This window comes from Dendrobates tinctorius, unplaced genomic scaffold, assembly GCF_039654945.1.
Source record: "Dendrobates tinctorius isolate UK_male_01 unplaced genomic scaffold, ASM3965494v1 ptg000129l, whole genome shotgun sequence".
In the NCBI taxonomy this organism is placed as follows: Eukaryota; Metazoa; Chordata; class Amphibia; order Anura; family Dendrobatidae; genus Dendrobates; species Dendrobates tinctorius.
Genome location: NW_027361797.1, coordinates 39,433,394 through 39,453,609, shown reverse-complemented (window position 1 = coordinate 39,453,609; position 20,216 = coordinate 39,433,394). Strand labels below are relative to the sequence as shown.

General features: G+C 44.6%; 1 protein-coding gene and 1 long non-coding RNA gene across 3 annotated transcripts in view; one reads left to right on the top strand and one right to left on the bottom strand.

The window, feature by feature from the left end:
- The window catches only part of LOC141047833 (uncharacterized), a 415,332-nt gene that overhangs the window by 239,408 nt on the left and 155,708 nt on the right, over positions 1-20,216 (top strand). The window lies entirely within an intron of this gene.
- Positions 1-20,216, bottom strand: part of LOC141047851 (uncharacterized) — an 81,505-nt gene that overhangs the window by 3,737 nt on the left and 57,552 nt on the right. Inside the window, exons 1-2 of one of the 2 annotated variants that reach the window (XR_012219913.1) lie at positions 9,137-9,463; positions 2,852-2,935 (exon numbers count right to left, since the gene is read on the bottom strand). This is a non-coding gene — a long non-coding RNA (uncharacterized lncRNA). Of the gene's footprint in view, positions 1-2,851; positions 2,936-9,136; positions 9,464-20,216 lie in introns of those variants that run through there. The other variant, XR_012219912.1, reaches the window with a different exon arrangement.

Sequence of the window (20,216 nt, the reverse complement as noted above, 5' to 3'; positions counted from 1 at the left end):
CTCATCCACACGCGGCATGGGATATGCATCCGTCACTGTTTTCTCATTGAGCTTACGATAGTCTACACAAAACCGTGTAGTCCCATCCTTCTTGGGCACTAACACTACGGGGATGCCCAGGGACTATCTGACTCTTCAATGACCCCTAAACGCAGCATCTCTTGTATCTCTTGTCGCATCACCTCTCGTACAGACTCAGGGACGCGGAAGGGGTTTTGTCGCAGGGGGGTCTGATCCTGGGTCTCAACCTTGTGTTGTGCCATACGAGTGTACCCTGGTCTCCCCGAAAACATCCTCTGTCGCTGCCTCAACAACTCCTCTGCCTGCTGTCTCTCCCGGGGGCCTAGGTCTTCACCCAAGTGTACCTGGTCCCATGTTTTAGACTGAGTCCTTTAACCTAAGACATCCGGCAAGGGAAGTCCGGCTAAATCCTCTGCATCAGGTGCACAGATGGCTACTACCTCTTCAGGGTGCTCCCGGTAGGGCTTCAGCATATTCACGTGGAACATGCGGATAACCCTGGGGTTGTCACAATCAGTGACATTATAGGTTGTGTCGGCTATTTTCCCCACTACCTGGTAGGCCCCTGCCATGCAGCTTGAAACTTGTTCTGCTTAGTGGGCTCTAACACAAGGACCTTCTGTCCTATTTCCGAGGTGCGCTCTCTGGCCCTCCGATCGTACCATACGTGCTGGCGCCGCTGGGTCGCCTGCATGTTCTCATGTACAGCCTGGGTCAGCTCCTGTAGGCGGTCCCGGAATTCCAGCACATAGGGTACAATAGGTATCCCTTCTATGGTTCCCTCCCCTTCCCAGGGTTCTAGCACTAAGTCTAGGGGTCCCCTTACCCGTCTCCCGTATACCAGCTCCCAGGCTGCGCCTTGGTAGCAGAGGGGACAGGAGATTCCCATTTGTCCGCCCCCCCACCTTTTGTAATTCAGACAGTAAATATAGGCAGGCTCCGGCCACCTGCGGCTATTGTAATGTATGTCTGGCCTGCCGCTTTACTATTGGCCTGGCCTCTGTATCTGTGTTATATATTCTGTGTCCTGTGAGTAAAGTGTTGTCAGACTGGAAATACGTGGAGAAGCAGTGATTTGTTATATGCGCCCATGTAACAAAGGAATTCCAGCCAGCGTCCTGCATTCAGACTCCAGCCAACGCAGAGTGGACCTCCTGAAACACGGGGTGGTACTGAAAGAGGTACCCCAGAGTGGTAGACCCCGTTACACCCCCCTTGTCAGCTGGTTTAATTACCACATCCCCTAGTTTTTTCAAATCATTCAGAGCCTTTCTCTGTTGATACGTCAAATTGTCTCTCTTCCTACTATTCCTAATTTTTCGGAACTCCTCAGTTACCAGGCGTGTAAAAATCTCCACCTGTGGACAAATTGACAAAGGAGGGAATGTGGTAGACTTAGGGGAGATCTGGGGAAAAGAGATACCTGTAAGGCCTCTTTCACACTTCCGTTTTTTACAATCAGTCACAATCCGCCAGGTTTTGAAAAAAAACGGATCCTCAAAATTTTTTTGAGGATCCGTTTTTTTCCCATTGACTTGCATTAATGGCGGATTGTGACGGATTGCTGTCCGTTGCATCCGTTTTTTGTGAGGATCCGCCAAAAGTTGCTGTCCGTCACCATCCTCAAAAATTTCAAAACGGAGCTTGTAACGTTTTTTTCTCTGGCGGATCCTGCAAACACTGATTTAACCCGAATTTCTTTCTGGGTGCCGGACAAAAAAAAAATCTCTCTCTCTCTCTCTCTCTCTCTCTCTCTCTCCTTGAGCGATTCCTTTAAATTTCTTCATTTTCAGGATCCGTCTGAAAACGGATCCTGTGCCATCCGTTCACATCAGTTGAGAACGGATCCGCTTGTCCGCCTTTTTGGCGGATTATAACTGATGCAAAAAACTGAAGTGTGAAAGAGGCCTAATACTGGTAGTGGATTCTCTCTCCAATTCCTCCAATATTTCCAGGGCCTCTTGTTCTGTTATTACCCTTCCAGTGACATCAGAGGATCTGGAGTGAAGTTTTTTCAACACCAGCTTGCAAGAAAATAGATGCAAATCCTTTAGCGCTGTGAAAAAATTAAAATCATTACAAGGAGAGAAGGATAAACCCAACTCAAGAACTTCTATCTTTTTTTTAGTCAGCACATGTGATGACAAATTAATTACTTGCAGAGCATTAGTTTTTGCTTTTTTGTCAGCAGGAGGAGAGGATGAAATTTTACGTTTAGGATTGTTCCTAGAATTACCCAAGCGAGGGCCCTTAAAAAAGTCTCATCTATCCCACAGAATTTTGGAGTGATCAGAACCTTGAGACTTATCTTCAGTCGATGAGACTGATGAGAAGGAGACAGAACGTGTTCTTTACCGCGATCTAGGGGCAGAATTATTCTTATTCCACCTATACATCCGGCCATTCTGTAAATCTGCTACATCACGCTATTTCTTTGTTTTATTATTCTCCCATTTAAGTGACTCTACATCAAATTCATATTTATATTTCAACACTTCCTCGGGAACGAGTTGTTGATTCATCTCATCCTGAACAGTCTTAAGTTCTTCATCAAGTTCATCTATTTTTGATTGATTGGATTTAGCTAATAATTCCATAAATGTTTTTGAACATAATGATACTGCTTCTTCCCAGGATTTAATAAAATCCTCCTCATTAACAGAGAATGAGGGGAAGACTTGAACTCTTAGTCCCCTTGGAATCAGACCACAAGTAATGTATTTTTCTAGGAATGCTTTGTTCCACCACAACCGGGCTCGTTTGAGCAACAATTCTTTGTATTTCTTAAAAAGTTCTCCCCCATTTTTGGATTTACAATCATTAACAGCACCTGAGCCCTCATCAAATACTCTGTCGAGTTGTGTGCGCCACGCTTTCTCGCGCTCGCGGAAATCCATCTGTCCAGAGATGGAAACTGTGAAAACACAGATAATAATAATAGCAAACAAAATCTTCAGGACAGTGAGCATATTATTATAGGTGGCCCTGACCCCAAGTGACCACCCCATTGCATGCACTAGCCATGGAATTACTCCCAAAATCTTGTATACAAAACACAATTGGAGTAAGAACATCCACCAAGAGGAAATAAAATCAAAATCGTTTTATTTCAATTACTCATAATGAGACTGTGGCGCTCGCGGCCGTACTCGGCCGCGCCCCCGCTCCGGCGGCGTCGGCTGTTGCCGCTCCCCGCCGGCGCTCCTGCCGCAGCGAGATCTCTTACCCAGCCCTTCGTCCTCCGACGTCCCTGCGCCCCCTCCTTAGGTCGCGGGCGCGCGCCAGCGCTCTCTCTTCTGTCAGCGGTGGGCAGCGCTGAGGGCGGTGCGTACCGCCCACTTCCGGGTCCTATGATATATCAGGCGTTCTCTCCGTAGAGAGGACGCCTGAGGATAGTGTGTTGCCTTACACTCTGTTCTGGACCCCTCTGTCGTGTTAGGGATCTAGTTTAGGTCCTCTTTCCGTCCCCCTGCTGGTCTCAGTTCTGTCTCGCCTCCTCCTTGTCTCTCCCTCTCCCCGCTCCCTAGGTCTTGTATGCAACCGTCCTTGTTCTTCCATCTGTTTCCTCCTAGTGTGCACTCCCTCTGCTCCTGTGCCTCCTCCTGTGTCCCCACTAGTAGCGGCTGCCTGCCGCCTCCTCATCCTATAACCCTGCTCTGTCCAGTAATCTTGGTTGCGCCGTCGCTCCGTGTCCCCGAGCCGTCCCTCCTGGTACCGGCTGTCGCGGTTCTGTCCTCTGCGGTTTTGCCCCTAACGATCCCTGCATAGGGGTCGGTCATCACCTGGTGCGCTCGACCCAGGGGCTCCAGATCCGCGACCCAGAGGGTCCACTCTTGGACATTGTCCTTCCCTGTCCGTTACAGTATCCTCAGGCCATGGACCCCGCCGGTGCCGCGGCCGCCACGCAGAAGGAACTGCTGTTCCTGCGTGAAAATCAGACCTGGATAATGTCCTTCATGAAGTCCATGGACACCCGGTTGTCTGCTCTGCAAACCTCAGACCCAGGACACGCCCCCCTCCTAGTCAGCCTTCAGCAGGAGCTCGCGCAGCAGCGCGATGCCCAGTCCCACATTTTGGGTTATATGGCGTACGTTGATGACCGACTGCTTGCCTTGCAGTCTGCCGCGGCCGCCGCTTCCCCACCCAAGGACGCAGCCTCGTCTCCGCCCCCCCAACTGGGAAAGCCTCCCCGGTATGGCGGAGATCCTAAACTTTGTCGGGGATTTTTAAATCAGTGCAGACTGCACTTTGAGCTCTTGCCCCAACAATACCCCACTGATCGCGCCAAGGTGGCCTTCATTGTTTCCCATCTTGAGGGAGAAGCCCTGGCCTGGGTGAATCCCCTATGGGAGAGGGATGATCCTGTCGTGTCTAGTATCCAAAACTTTCTGGAGACGTTTCGCAAAGTTTTTGATGAGCCCGGACGCTTAGCGTCTACTACAGAGGCCCTCTTTAACCTCCGCCAGGGGTCTCTTACGGTGGGACAGTACGCCATCTGCTTTTGGACTTTGTCGTCGGAACTTGGATGGAATAATGAGGCACTTGAGGGGGCCTTCTGGAGAGGCCTCTCAAGTAAGATTAAGGATGAACTTGCCGGTCGGGATACCCCAACCACCCTGGAGGATCTCATATCTCTGGCCACACGCATAGACCTGCGGTTCCTGGAACGCGCTCGAGAATCGGTTAGGGAGCGCAGACCCTTCAGGCTGTATCAAGCGCCCATTCCGCACCCCTCAGCTCCCCCTACTAGTACCGGTCCCGAGCCTATGCAGGTAGATCGGATTAGGTTGACTGAGCAGCGTCGCAGGGAGAGGATGACGAACGGGCTCTGCCTGTACTGCGGTGGAGCCAATCACTTTGTGCGCACCTGTCCGGAGAGACCGGGAAACGCCTCCACCTAGGTCAGGTAAGAGGGGTCTCCCTAGGTGATCATAATTCCTCTCTGCCCCTTACCCTTTCAGCATTAATTATTTCAGGTCGGGAGCGCAGATCTGTGGAGGCGTATGTGGACTCGGGTGCGGCGGGTAATTTTATCCGGCAAGATGAGGTGGATAAACTCCGGATTCCGGTGGTCATCTTAAAAGATCCGCGTGCTATCACCTCCGTCGATGGAAAATCTCTTCCCGAGCTCGTCACCATGGTTACGGCCGAAGTAGACCTACAAATTGGAGCACTTCATGTTGAAAGAATTGCCTTCTACGTCCTGCCTAATTTGTCCCACGCTGTCCTCTTAGGATTACCCTGGCTCCGGCTGCACGAGCCAGTCATCGACTGGCGCTCAGGGGAGATCCTACGCTGGGGTCATTCCTGCCACGCACGGTGTTTGTGGTCCATCCTTCATCCTCGTCTCCTGCCTATGCCAGCCAATCTTCCGGGCCTTCCCGCACCGTACTATGCGTACACCGACGTATTTAGTAAAAAAGAAGCCGATTCCCTGCCCCCGCATCGGGCCTATGACTGCCCCATCAACCTGATTCCCGGAGCCACGCCGCCCAGAGGGAGAACGTACCCTTTATCCCCAGCTGAGACCACAGCCATGACTGAGTACATACAGGAGAACTTGGCCAAGGGGTTTATTCGGAAATCCGCGTCCCCAGCAGGCGCAGGCTTTTTCTTCGTTCGGAAGAAGGACGGATCCCTCAGACCATGTATCGACTACCGGGGCCTGAACAATATCACGGTTAAGAATCGATACCCGCTCCCGCTGATTCCGGAATTGTTCGACCGGCTGAGAGGGGCTCGGATCTTCATGAAGCTGGATCTACGGGGAGCCTACAATTTGATCCGGATCCGCGCAGGGGATGAGTGGAAGACGGCCTTCAATACCCGTGACGGCCATTATGAGTATTTGGTCATGCCGTTTGGTCTCTGCAATGCTCCAGCCGTGTTCCAGGAGTTCGTTAATGAAGTGTTTCGGGATCTCCTGTATTCGTGCGTAGTAGTGTACCTAGATGATATTCTTATCTTTTCGCCTGATCTATCCTCTCATCGGAGAAGCGTACGCATGGTCCTGCACCGACTCCGGGGGAATCACTTCTACGCCAAAATTGAAAAGTGTCTCTTCGAACAGACCTCGCTACCCTTCTTGGGGTATATCATCACAGACTCCGGTCTAAAAATGGATCCCGAGAAACTCTCTGCGGTACTCAAGTGGCCCCGTCCTGTCGGTATAAAGGCCATCCAGCGTTTCCTTGGATTCGCAAATTATTACCGACAGTTCATGCCGCATTTTTCCACGGTGACCAAACCCCTCACGGCCCTGACCCATAAAGGAACTAAGCCAAACAGCTGGTCTCCCGAGGCTGAAGACGCCTTTCTGGCGTTAAAACGCTCCTTTTCCTCAGCGCCAGTCTTACATCGGCCGGTGGTCAGTAGGCCTTTTGTTCTAGAAGTGGACGCCTCTTCCACCGGAGCTGGGGCGGTTCTCTCTCAGCAAGCCTCCTCAGGTCAACTGGTGCCCTGCGGGTTCTTTTCCAGATCCTTCTCACCTGCAGAGTGCAACTACTCCATTGGAGACCGGGAATTGCTGGCCATTAAGATGGCTCTAGAAGAATGGCGGTACTTGCTCGAGGGGGCGGTGCATCCCTTTACTATCTTCACGGACCACAAAAACTTGGCCTATCTGCAGTCCGCGCAGAGGCTCAACTCCAGACAGGCCAGATGGGCCTTGTATTTTTCTCGGTTTGATTTCAAGCTGCACTTCCGGCCCGGCGATAAGAACGTCAAGGCGGATACACTCTCCAGGTCCTTACAGTCGCCTGAGGAGGACGAGGGTCCATCATATATTATCGAGCCTACCAAGATGATCACGGTGGCCCCAGTGAACTTTTCTGCTCCTCCACCAGGCAAGACCTTCGTGCCTTGGAATAAGCGTCTGGAGGTGTTACGCTGGGGGCACTCCTCCAAGGTTGCTGGGCACGTCGGGACCAAGAAGACCCTCTCGCTCCTCGCCCATTATTACTGGTGGGCCACCCTCTGCCAAGACGTAGTGGATTACGTTGCTTCTTGCACAACCTGTGCTCGGAACAAGGTCCCAAGGACCCTTCCCTCCGGCCTTCTCCATCCGTTGCCTGTTCCGGAGGCTCCATGGCAGCAAATTGCTATGGATTTCGTGACTGACTTGCCTCGCTCAGCCGGTTGCACCACCATCTTAGTCGTAGCGGACCGCTTCTCCAAGATGGCTCATTTTGTTCCCCTGGCCGGATTGCCATCACCTCCGAAATTGGCAGAGATCTTCATCCACCAGATCTTCAGGTTACATGGTCTCCCCCTACGGATTGTGTCTGATCGTGGGGTTCAGTTTACGTCTCGCTTCTGGAGGGCTCTCTGCCGACTTATGGGTACATCCACCGATTTTTCCTCGGCTTATCATCCACAGACCAACGGGCAAGTGGAACGGATAAATCAGGGCCTGACAACCTATCTGTGTCACTTTTCCAACGCTCATCAGGACAACTGGGTCTCACTTCTACCTTGGGCAGAATTCGCCCATAACAACCACCCCAGTGAGTCGACCATCAAATCTCCGTTCTTTGTGGTCTCTGGTCGCAATCCGGGGGGTTCCACTGCCCTTTACCACGTCATCAGGAGTTCCGGCAGCAGATGCTCTCGCCATAGAATTTTCTAAGATTTGGAGGGAGACCAGAGAGTCCCTTGTGAATGCCAGTGCTCGAATCAAGAAACATGCGGACAAAAGACGAAGGGACCTTCCTCCGTACCATCCTGGCGACAAGGTCTGGCTCTCGACCAAGCACATCCGCTTGAAAGTTCCTTCCTATAAGTTGAGTCCTCGTTACATCGGTCCCTTCGAGGTGCTAAAACGCATCAATGAGGTGGTTTATAAACTGAAATTGCCGGCTTCACTCCGGGTCCCCAACGCCTTTCATATCTCGCTCCTGAAACCTGTAGTTCTGAATCGGTTCCAACCAGCCTCCATTGCCCCTCCTTCGCCTGTTGGCTCGGATGACATCTTTGAAATAAGGGACATTTTAGCCATGAAAAAGGTCAGGGGGAGATCCCTCTTTCTTATTGATTGGAAGGGGTTTGGTCCTGAGGAGAGGTCCTGGGAGCCTCGAGAAAACATCAACGCCCCCCTTATTTTGAAAAGATTTCTGGCCAATCTCAGAAAGGGAGGATGTAAAGGGGGGGTACTGTGGCGCTCGCGGCCATGCCCGGCCGCGCCCCCGCTCCGGCGGCGCCGGCTGTTGCTGCTCCCTGCCGGCGCTCCCGCCGCAGCGAGATCTCTTACCCAGCCCTTCATCCTCCGACGTCCCTGCGCCCCCTCCTTAGGTCGCGGGCGCGCGCCAGCGCTCTCTCTTCTGTCAGCGGTGGGCGGCGCTGAGGGCGGTGCGTACCGCCCACTTCCGGGTCCTATGATATTTCAGGCATTCTCTCCGTAGAGAGGACGCCTGAGGATAGTGTGTTGCCTTACACTCTGTTCTGGCCCCCTCTGTCGTGTTAGGAATCTAGTTTAGGTCTTCTTTCCGTCCCCCTGCTGGTCTCAGTTCTGTCTCGCTTCCTCCTTGTCTCTCCCTCTCCCCGCTCCCTAGGTCTCGTATGCAACCGTCCTTGTTCTTCCATCTGTTTCCTCCTAGTGTGCACTCCCTCTGCTCCTGTGCCTCCTCCTGTGTCCCCACTAGTAGAGGCTGCCTGCCGCCTCCTCATCCTATAACCCTGCTCTGTCCAGTAATCTTGGTTGCGCTGTCGCTCTGTGTCCCCGAGCCGTCCCTCCTGGTACCGGCTGTCGCGGTTCTGTCCTCTGCGGTTTTGCCCCTAACGATCCCTGTATAAGGGTCGGTCATCACCTGGTGCGCTCGACCCAGGGGCTCCAGATCCGCAACCCAGAGGGTCCACTCTCGGACATTGTCCTTCCCTGTCCGTTACAGAGACACAAAAGCACATAAAAAAGGGTCACATAATTACATAATTACAGAGCTCCATGTAATGAGGAATTCAGGTGCAGAAGAAACACACATGCCACAATACACGACAGCAACTTTGAGCAAAGGGTATATACTAAATATACAGACAATAATAAAGTGCCAGTGCTTCAAGTCAAATCCAGGATAACTTAGGCACCCCAACAAGTGACCACCTCTCAGTGATATTTAATTACCCTTTGGACCCTTTGGAGCTGTTTTGCTCGGATAATATCCACGTTCAATCTTCCAGCACTTGGCAGGTAATTAAGAGACAGAAGCAGCTCTCCCAGCTTAACTTCATTCTGAAACAAGAAGATATATGAGCAAGACATCCAGTGGCAGATTTCTCCAGGCCGTTACCTCAGCCCCGGATGGTCTTACTGAAATTTACTAACAAGCTGTAGATCTATATATTAACTCTAAAGTAGAGAAATCTAATTGGTGGTGGAGTCACGCCAATATCTGAAGCCCTTTTAAGCCACGTTCACACGTTGAGTATTTTGGTAAATTTTTTACCTCAGTATTTGTAAGCCAAAACCAGGAGAGGAACAATCAGAGGAAAAGTATAATAGAAACACGTCACCACTTCTGTATTTATCACGCACTCCTGGTTTTGGCTTACAGATACTGAGGTAAAAAACTGACCATATATTGAATGTGTGAACATGGCCTAACAGGGAAAATAGCAATAGGGTCCGGGGCAGGCATACCATTGGTTCACCTGCACAGGGGCCCATGGGGGAGGAGAGCCCCCACCAAGAAAGTTAAATCTGTGCCGATCTAATCGACACTTATTTCCCCGTCATGATATGTTGCTTATTGGTCGGGGATCTGGGTGCTGCACTCCCACCAATCAGATATGTTGAATAGGCCATCAATATAAGTCCTGAGCCTTTTAATGAAGGTACCGCTGGAGTAAGATGCCCCCATATATTACATGCACCTCCACAACTTTTACTCCAGTCAGGGACACAAGTACATTTACAGGGCAATTTTACACATTAAATTGGCATAAAAGGTGTTCAATTTACTGGGTGGGCTTCATCACTCCCCATTAGTGATGAGCGAGTATACTCATTGCTCGAGTTTTCCTGAGCATGCTCGGGTGGTCTTCGAGTATTTTGGCGTGCTCGGAGATTTAGTTTTCCTCGTCTCATCTGCATGATTTGCGGCTGCTAGACAGCTTGAATACATGTGTGGAATGCCTGTTTGTTAGGGAATTCCCACGTGTATTCAGTCTGTCTACAAGTTGCAAACCATGCAGCTGAGATGACAAAAACTAAATCTCCGAGCACGCCAAAATACTCGGAGACCACCCGAGCATGCTAGGGGAGACCCGCGCAACGATGCTACTCGCCCATCACTACTCCCCATCACACCCTTGCTCCATCCACTCTGGCAAAGCTACACGTGCGACATACTCTTCAGCTATGAGTAAGCAATTTTGATTGGTATCTAACTATGTGGCCTCCAAGTTCAGATTTAAGCTACTATGCTGTAATTAAATATCACTGAGAGGTGGTCACTTGTTGGGGTGCCTAAGTTATCCTGGATTTGACTTGAAGCACTGGCACTTTATTATTGTCTGTATATTTAATATATACCCTTTGCTCAAAGTTGCAGTCGTGTATTGTGGCATGTGTGTTTCTTCTGCACCTGAATTCCTCATTACATGGAGCTCTGTAATTATGTGATCTTTTTTATGTGCTTTTGTGTCTCATTATGAGTAATTGAAATAAAACGATTTTGATTTTATTTCCTCTTGGTGGATGTTCGTACTCCAATGGTGTTTTGTATACAAAAAATAGTGGAACCCCTGTAGTCATCCATACAAAATAACACAATTTATTACCGTGCCAACACAGATCACCCTCTGACAGAGACTGCAGGGGAAGCCCAATATCACACAGGATAGGATTAGATACACGGCTCAGCAGTCAGTATCACACAGGACAGGATTAGATACACAGCACAACAGTCAGTATCACACAGGATAGGATTAGATACACAGCTCAGCAGTCAGTATCACACAGGATAGGATTAGATACACGGCCCAGCAGACGGTATCACACATGATAGGATTAGATACACTGCTCAGCAGTCAGTATCACACAGGATAGGATTAGATACACGGCCCAGCAGACGGTATCACACATGATAGGAATAGATACACTGCTCAGCAGCCAGTATCACACAGGATAGGATTAGATACACGGCCCAGCAGACGGTATCACACATGATAGGATTAGATACACTGCTCAGCAGTCAGTATCACACAGGATAGGAATAGATACACGGCTAAGCAGACAGTATCACACAGGATAGGATTAGATACACGGCTCAGCAGACAGTATCACACAGGATAGGGTTAGATACACGGCTCAGCAGACGGTATCACACAGGATAGGATTAGATACCCAGCTCAGCAGTCAGTATCACACAGGATAGGAATAGATACACGGCTAAGCAGACAGTATCATACAGGATAGGATTAGATACACAGCTCAGCAGTCAGTATCACACAGGATAGGATTAGATACCCAGCTCAGCAGTCAGTATTACACAGGATAGGAATAGATACATGGCTAAGCAGACAGTATCACACAGGATAGGGTTAGATACACGGCTCAGCAGACGGTATCACACAGGATAGGATTAGATACACAGCTCAGCAGTCAGTATCACACAGGATAGGATTAGATACACAGCTCAGCAGTCAGTATCACACAGGATAGGATTAGATACACGGCTGTGCAGTCAGTAATACACATGATAGGATTAGGTACATGGCTCAGCAGTCAGTATCACACAGGATAGGGTTAGATACACGGCTCAGCAGTCAGTATCACACAGGATAGGATTAGCTACACAGCTCAGCAGTCAGTATCACACAGGATAGGATTAGATACCCAGCTCAGCAGTCAGTATCACACAGGATAGGAATAGATACACGGCTAAGCAGACAGTATCACACAGGATAGGGTTAGATACACAGCTCAGCAGACGGTATCACACAGGATAGGATTAGATACACAGCTCAGCAGTCAGTATCACACAGGATAGGATTAGATACATGGCTCAGTAGACGGTATCACACAGGATAGGATTAGATACACTGCTCAGCAGTCAGTAGCACACAGGATAGGGTTAGACACACGGCTCAGCAGACGGGATTAGATACACTGCTCAGCAGTCAGTAACACATGATAGGATTAGATACACAGCTCAGCAGAAAGTATCACACAGGAGAGGATTAGGTACACAGCTCAGCAGTCAGTATCCTACAGGATAGGGTTAGATACACAGATCCACATGTTGTTTATCAAAAGGCTCTTGAGTGAGTTGAAAATAAAATACTATCAATACTTGGGTAATCGTTTCATTAATTTGTGTTGCAAAACTGTAGTGTTGAATATATGATGTGAAATGTTTTTATGTGCAATATAATCATTATAATTTGTTATAACTAACCACAGTTGGTTACTATGCCCGGTCAACGGGCAACGCCGGGTTCTTCAGCTAGTACAGTATAATGTCCCCACATTGTCCTCCATACTATATAATCTCCCCATAGTCTTCCATAGAGAATAATAATGGGCCCCACAAAGTATTCCATACAATATAATGGCCCAACATAGTCCTCCATACATTATAATGGCCTCACATATTCCTCCATACAGTATAATTTGCCCCACATAGTCCTCTATTCAGAATAAGGTCCCACCATGGCCCTCCATAGAGTATAATGGCCCCACATAGTCCTTCATACAGTATAAGTACTCAGCTCTAACCGGTGCCACACTGCTCCAATCTCGGAAGCGAGCGATGTGAAGCTCTTCATTGGTCAGCACAGCGGGAACGAAATAGAGATGTTATTGTGTGGCGCCCCTGAGGGTTAGAGGAGAACCCTTCCTAGAAGTTCTAGGCGCAAGGCCGGGGCCCGATCCCCGAGATTGTATGGATACTAATGGTCCTGCGGCAGACACCACTTTATTTCCACACAAGACTTGGGGGCACAACAGCAACATGAGTGAGTCGGGATTACTGCTGTCTGCCGTACAAGTAGAGTTCATAGGAACATCGGATAGGAGGAACTCCAGTGTAACTCAGTACTGGGAGTACTTCATTTATAGGCGCTATAAGAGGAGACATTCGGAAAGGCACATGTTGGCGGAGTGTTGGAAAGGAGTATTTCACCTGGCCTGGAGGTTGACTGAGTTCCTGACCTGGAGGACACGGCACGGAGGCAGGCACCTGTATGTACAACAGACTGTGAGTAAAGCTTTGGAACTACATGCCCTGGTGTCTTCCACTTATTCCCGCGCCAACACACCCGGCACTGCTACCTCTCTGTGCCCAACACTGCCTCACCTACGCCTCCCCTTGATCTCCACATTGACTCTGCCCTGGGACTACAGCTTCACCTGTGGGGAGCTTCAACATCTTTGCTGCACCATACCATCAGTCCCAGAGGATCTGCATGCAGCCTCGGCTTAACACCTCCCTTGCTGAACACCACAGGTGGCGTCACAAACCATTCATCTAATCAACTTTATTCCATCATTCAATCTCCCTTTTACATGGGCGCCCAGGGCCACGGACCGGGTCATTGCTGCCATGACACCTCCCTCTGAGACCCCGGCCCGGTACCGAGTACCCCACAGCCCTGGGAGAGTGACCCATTTCTACCTGCTGCACTGAGATGGCAGATGCAGGGGAGAATATTGGCTGACTCTCTGTAAAATAACGCATATCCTGTAAAATATTCAGGACTAGTTACCAGATAAAAATATAGTGGTTTATTTGGATTCTTCCATCAAAGAAAGGTTATTACAGAAAAACAGGTGAATAAAAATAAGTGAAAGAGAAATTGTCCATTAGATCATGCTCTGAGATCCCAAATGGCAAAAGCAACATGTATCCTTCTTCTCTCCGAGATCCCACATGGCAAATGGCGTCTGTCTCTCTGTTCGACTTCTTCGTACTAAAGTAACATACCAGCTGTTGAGTTATGTCATCTTGCTTCTGTCTCTCATGATGGTGAGGGAAGAAGAAGAGAGCGACCTCTACAGTTAGCCATGAATTATATACGTCTCCTAAAGCACGTGGTCTCTACATATATGGAGCTGTCTTTCTACCATGAGCCAAGCTTAAAAATAGCCTATGTCATGTAAGCTAAAGCATTCTACAGAACTGGGTCTTATAAGAAATTAACGGATTATTAATATTTAACAATTCCCCCTTTTGAGGGAGACAGACATTAATTGGAACCCTCAAATATAACAAGATCTTCTTTCTTCTTTTCTTCTTCTTTGACAAAATAATTTAATATCAATAATAATAATAATAATAATAATATAAGATTACCGTTATAAGTACTCAATGACATAATTGATGTGAATTCATGTTATGGTAAGCCATGAACAATATTCATATAAAATATGTATAATTAATTATACTTCCCTAAGTCTAAATTGAAGCATCTCAGGTCCAGTCATCATCATCTGATGTCATCTGGTCTTCATTTTGATGTCTTCTGTCTTCTTCTTGGTTCTTTTTTAAAAATACAGTTTTCTTATAGCATATAGATGTGTTGTGTATCAAATCAAAGTCCATAATTTCAAATGTTAATACGAAAACAAAGTCTATGCAGCTTTAATATCTGTGCAGTGTTATCTTTAAAAACCTGGGCTTACATTGGCTCGCCTTGGATATTCTGGAATCCTCCATCGGTACTGGTCTTTGAACAGGTGTGACGTCTTTGGTCAGCAAAGCAAGGGTTAAAATGACTCTTCCTTGCTAAACATAGCACCATAACCAGTCCTTGTCCTAATGCACAGGACATATGTCAGGGTTGTAGCTTCCTGATAATTACCTTCATTGTTCACCAGCTTTCATCGAAGCTTTTCAGGTGATTGAAAACCTCTGGAACTTGATAAGAACGTGATAACACCGTTCATCTCAGCATCATAGGATCATCGTCCTCTGGTTGTCAGGTTAGACACTTTAATTGTGACTGTCGGTGATGGATACTGCACTTGTGACTGTCAGTGGTGGATACTGCACTTGTAATTAACACAGTCTATTACTCAGTAATCATAGCTTTGTTACCTTCTGGGACTTCTGGATCGCGGCATTCTTCTTCTTGCAACTGATAAAAATCAATGAAGTTTAGAAATGTGAAAAGTCTTTATTAACATAATTTCAGTATCTTGCTTGAAGTCTTCATTCCCTATTCTATACCAAATCTGGTAATTTCCCTATCCCATAATATCACAGCGTACCATAGCAATCAGTAATATCCATATAATTATTATCAGAATTTGTACTGTATATGGATTTCAATATTTGAAATAATAAACCAATAATAAGTGATAATACATTATTATCCATTTTTTTCATGTGATAGAACATTTTTATGTCATAGGTGTAATTACCTTTTTCAACCCATAGGTGTCACTGTGTTTTATGTAACCAGTGTTTTCATCTTTATTAATAAGGAATATATTTATTATACTAATAATATGTAGGAATGTATAGCCATGAACCAAAATAAGAATATATGAGTGAGCGAATGAATGAATAAAAGAACTGTTGCATATAACTCAGAAGTGAAACATTTTCCTTAGTAATAGAACCATATAATTGCTATATTTAATGAAGCAATATTCTCAGTAGATATTACTTTACTAAATATTGGTGAAAGAATTAAAAATAATGAAAAATAAGAATGAAAAATAAGAATAAGAATAAGGCCTTTATGTTGATGCAGAGTAGTTATGTCTTCAGTAACATATACCCTTAATATTTCCATGATCTGGATTATTTCATAATTGTCATAAACTTGTGTTATCAAAATATTCAAATCATGCAACTTTGCATATCATTCCTCTTAGTGTAAAGAAATGACTCTTTATAATACTTGTTATTATACCCAATACTTATACCATTGTACCTTATTAATATTTTTTCCTATTAAAATGTGTGAAGAAGTATTAATCAAATGTGATTATGTAGTCAGGATAAAAAACATATTTCCCCCTTAATACCAAAAAATATTGTTTCATGAAATAATTCATTTATCAAAACCAAAATTAAAAATAATTAATGTATAAATTATGATACAGGAAAGATGTATATCTTTGTACCGTGTTAGCCAGTAGATGGAAAGATATATAAATTATGTGAATTTATACTTGCTTATACCATTATTTGTCTGAAGATGTGTAACCATCAAAATTAATTTGAATATCATAAAATTATCCTTTGGAAAAATTAATTTAAATGTAGTTTAAAGATTAACACACTTGGACAGAGAAGGAAGGTCCACTATTCCCAGATGCAGCTGGTGAATACCAGGCTCTGTGCTGGTGCCTGTTTAAAAGAGCTAAAGCTGATAAGGAAAGAATAGATTTTCTTCCTAAACTATTTTCTATTTTGTTGTGCGATTGCACTTATCCACAATTAACTAAATCAAGAAATAATAATTACTATAGAAATATAGAAATATATGTTGTATAGATAATATTTCATTATGTATCCTAATATTCTAATAATTTAACTGATCTGCATATTTCCTCCTAAAGATAAAAGCTTTTGGGGTTTTTTTTTTTTTTTTTCTTTCTCTCATGCATTCAGGATCCTGAGGTCTCACAAACGTATCACATTACTCGCTCAGCAGCTGCTCATACACTCGGTCACTGTCACTCAGACTGTGTCACATATTAAGTTTAATACACGTATTTTAACCCAAATTATCCTAATTATCAATGCATTGTAAACTATTTCAATTTAGTCTCTTAATATTTCTTTGAATATTCCCCCTTTAAAATTCTTTTCCTAAGGAACAGGGACATAGTATACTGGTATACTTGTATTATTAGAACAAGGTTCAAATTCCCCTGCTGTGGTTGTCATTCAAACCATGCAGTAAAAAAAAAACACACACCCAGAACATTTTAAAAAGCAATTGGTTATTTCCTTTTAAGGGTTAGATATATATAAAATCATGCAATTATTGCAACATCCTGTGTAAATAAAGGCATAAATCCTTGGAAGAGAATTTTTCTCGATTAAGTCCTGCTTTGAAATGAAAATTCTAAGGAAACATAAAAAATAAGATTAATATCATATTCATATTCTAAATATTATTACTGATGTAGATTTTAATTTTCATTAAAAAATACAGTTCTACTATTTCTACTTCTACAAACACTCTATATATATACTGTATGACTATGTATATATCCACAAACCATAAAACTACAGGATTATACTCTATAACTCACTAATTGTATAACACTGTTACACAATATATATATTACTTTTTCTAGCCAATTCCTACACCCATACTTATTTCTCTGCAAAAAATATCCTGAAAGGTTCTTGCCATTTTAAAGCTGATAGATTCTTGGAGCAGAGTATTCAGTTTACAGGCCATGATGTCACTCACCACCTGTTTCTGTCTGTTAAATTCGGCCATCTTTGTTACAGAAAGAAAATCAGAACTCATCATTTTTCTTAATTCAATTTGTGTCTTTTCGGTGTTCTTTTGCATCATTCCATATGGTTTATAACAAACATGTGATTTTCTTTTTCTTTCTTCGTAGATTTGATTTTGGGGAAATCTCATTTTAGAAGGTTTTGCTAATACAGGCTTCTGATAAGATTTTACCCTGCCTGTCTTTCCAAAATTAGCACAATTTACTTTCCTTTCACGATTCTCGTGTTTTCTGGCAAAATCGAGGGATTGCGCACATTCAAACAAAGAATCTTTTTGTGACGCAATAACACGAGATGCAGGATTTAGAAACCAAAATTTGCTTACAAAACTCCTTATGAGGGATGGTGTTTTGACATTCTCACTCAGCATTTTGTACAAACGTTCATATATGGACATGAACGTAAAAATACATTCCTTCCGACCAATCCTTAATTTTTGAAGAATATCAATATCTGGATGATTTTCATTTGATGAACAAAAAATGAGAATTTTTAATCTGTCCTTATCAGTTAAATTCTCATGTGTCTCACCAGATAACTTTAAAGACAATCTCCTTGCAAAATTTACAGGGATCCACATTTTGAACAACTGATTCTTCTCCTCGTTAGATAAATCAAAGTTATCAGAACAACTTTCAAAGATCTCAGAGTTTCTATAAACATCTATTTTGTTGTCATAAGCAGGAATTATTTGGCATATTTTTATCAAATTCTTCCTCACGCTACTTCGTGCTTGGGCCTGTGAGTCTTCTATTTTTAGTGGTACGTCTTTCCCTTGTACGTCCTCTACGTCAGTTCTGAAGTCTCCTCCTACCTCTCCATCTTGTTCCACGTCTGCAAGGTCACCTTCAATGACTGCTACTTGTAACTGTTTCTCCACATTACAGTGAATCTCGGGAATATCACTATCCTCTACACAATCATTTTTAGATTTCTCTGACACAGATCTATGAAATATATCTACCATCTGTAGAATATTTTTTAATCTCTCTCTTTCTCTATTGAAAAACTTAGAATCTAACCTCTGATTCTCGAGTTCACACTCGGCATATAAACTTAACCATAAAACTTCTGAATTAGAATTGTCTACAGACTTAAATTTCAATTTACTCTGCTTAGCAAGACAATTAATGACATCCATTTTATCTTACCTTGAAATGTCTCAGCTCCTTTGATGGACAACGCTGGGTTCCTGTCTTCACACGTCTGGCTTACGTCTGGTACTTTTGGCACTTGTAGTACTTCTCAATCTATCTGGTACTTCTTACTTCTAGGTTCTATGTGATTCTTGTAAGTAGTGGAATTCGCGATAACTTGCACATATGATTTGACGTTAGCAAAGTCCAATCCCCCGTGTGTGCAAGTTGAGGGAAATCCGCAAAAAAGTACAAAAATTCAGATCTGGCTGGCTCTCCAATGTAAAATAACGCATATCCTGTAAAATATTCAGGACTAGTTACCAGATAAAAATATAGTGGTTTATTTGGATTCTTCCATCAAAGAAAGGTTATTACAGAAAAACAGGTGTATAAAAATAAGTGAAAGAGAAATTGTCCATTAGATCATGCTCTGAGATCCCAAATGGCAAAAGCAACATGTATCCTTCTTCTCTCCGAGATCCCACATGGCAAATGGCGTCTGTCTCTCTGTTCGACTTCTTCGTACTAAAGTAACATACCAGCTGTTGAGTTATGTCATCTTGCGTCTGTCTCTCATGATGGTGAGGGAAGAAGAAGAGAGCGACCTCTACAGTTAGCCATGAATTATATACGTCTCCTAAAGCACGTGGTCTCTACATATATGGAGCTGTCTTTCTACCATGAGCCAAGCTTAAAAATAGCCTATGTCATGTAAGCTAAAGCATTCTACAGAACTGGGTCTTATAAGAAATTAACGGATTATTAATATTTAACACTCTCCCTTCATCATTGCTTTCTACTGCATTGGCATCAAGGATGCAAGTAAATATGTAAAAAAAAAAAAAAGGGTGGGCAACTTTTCACGACATTTATGACAGAAGTGAATGCCTTAAAAAAACCTGCTAAATTGCTTCCTACCGCACAAAAAATAGCATGTACTCCAAAAATACATCATTTCCAGACAAAATATTCCTCAAACGATGGAAAACTAAAAATGCTAGTGCATCTGAAATGTGAAGACAAAATGAAGGAAATTACATTGCCATAATGCAGTATACTTACAATGTCTCCTGCTTCTATCACTACACGCCGCTATACTGACTGATGGCAGTGTAGGGGGGGTAAAATAATGCTCCTGCTTGGCTCTTCCTCCTTTAATAGTTCTTAATGTTTTATGTTTTAGTGTAATTGCTGTTATAGTGTATTTAGAGTTATCTGGTGGTACTGCTACATGTCGTCCATGGTATTGCCACACTTTTTATGTGTTACCATTTCCTATATAATTTATGTTCCTTTGTATAATACTGTATTATAGATAGGGAAAGCGTAGTGCACCCTTTGGACACAAGAGGTGGGGGGGCACTTAGTGTATAGAGTTCTTAGATAGGGTTAAGTGTAGGAGGGGCTGCCGGGAGGTAAGTCTAGGCTAGAAGGAAGTTAAATCCAAATTTGTCCAATAATCATCATATGGCACTTCAGAGCACATATATTTAACATAGCATGGCCACATATACCATGACTAGAAGAAGAGAACCATATATATATAAAAAAAAAACAACTAATTTTATTAATTTACTTTAAAAATTGTCAGTAAAAAACCACAACAATATTAACACTACAATAGTACCCCAAA